Source organism: Austrofundulus limnaeus, unplaced genomic scaffold, assembly GCF_001266775.1.
Source record: "Austrofundulus limnaeus strain Quisiro unplaced genomic scaffold, Austrofundulus_limnaeus-1.0 Scaffold211, whole genome shotgun sequence".
In the NCBI taxonomy this organism is placed as follows: Eukaryota; Metazoa; Chordata; class Actinopteri; order Cyprinodontiformes; family Rivulidae; genus Austrofundulus; species Austrofundulus limnaeus.
In genome coordinates this window covers 909,799-910,933 of record NW_013952613.1, presented here as the reverse complement: position 1 = coordinate 910,933, position 1,135 = coordinate 909,799, and positions in this window count along the sequence as shown.

The following is a 1,135-nucleotide window of genomic DNA, read 5'->3' as shown; positions in this document are numbered from 1 at the left end:
TGTGTGTGTGTGTGTGTGTGTGTGTGTGTGTGTGTGTGTGTGTGCACTTGTGTGGGTATTCCCTACTATGGGGACCATTTTGGCATACTTGTGGAGATTAACTGATACTTATGAGGACCTAAGCCTAGTCCCCTTGGGGGCAAATGGTGGGTCAGGGGTAGATGTGAATTGAGAGACAGTGTGTCTGTGATTGCATCATTTCAGACATCCCTTTCCTGACCGAGATTAAACGGGCTGAAGATGCGACAGGGCATAAATGATCATAATTCCTCCCTCTGCCCATACACAGTATTTAAACACCAATAATGATGGCTGGATATAGGTTTTTCTCACTCAACGATCAGTGTTATGTTGGTTGAAGAGTCTGCGGAGGAAAACCTCTCTCTTTTTTAACAAGTGATGGGGAAAAAGAAAAAAAGACGTGAACATCAGCTACATGCTCATGTTCAATACGATCAATCCAGGTGCTCTTCTAGCTAATTTAACAATTGGCTTCAGAGAAAAGATCACTTCCAACAAAATAACAGGCAGACGGAAGAGCTGCTCTGATCCTGCTCCTCAGTGCTGCGTTGTTCCTCATAAACAAACATACCAACCAAGCTCTGACCAATCACACGCTGTGAGCTGCAAGGTCCGTGTCACAGAGTTCTGACTGAGGGCAATGTACATAACTGCAATCACCAGGGGATAGCAGCAGGAATTTGCACGTTTTTGTCACTCAGCAGGGGGAACAAGACATATGACTTGAAGTACACTATAAGACAACCTTTACGGTCAGGTCTGTACCTGTGCAGCTAGGTTTAGGGTAATGGTGCATTCACACCAAACACGATTTTAGCATCAGGAGCATCAGGTTTACATACAAAGTCAATGGTGGACGCACTTCAAGCAGCGTCGGGAAGGGCTGCAGTGCCTCAAGCGCGATTAGAGCAGCGCAATTTGAACGATCTGAGCGTTCGACGTGCTTGATACGCAAATTGCTGAAGTTAGAAAATCTGAACTTTTGCAGCTCGACGCGCCGCGTCAACCAATCAGAGAGACTCCACTGTGTGACATAGTGACATATTTCCCGACGGGACAGTTTACTGAATGATGTCCACTAACCTGAAACAGATGGAGAGGAGCTCTTTAGCTG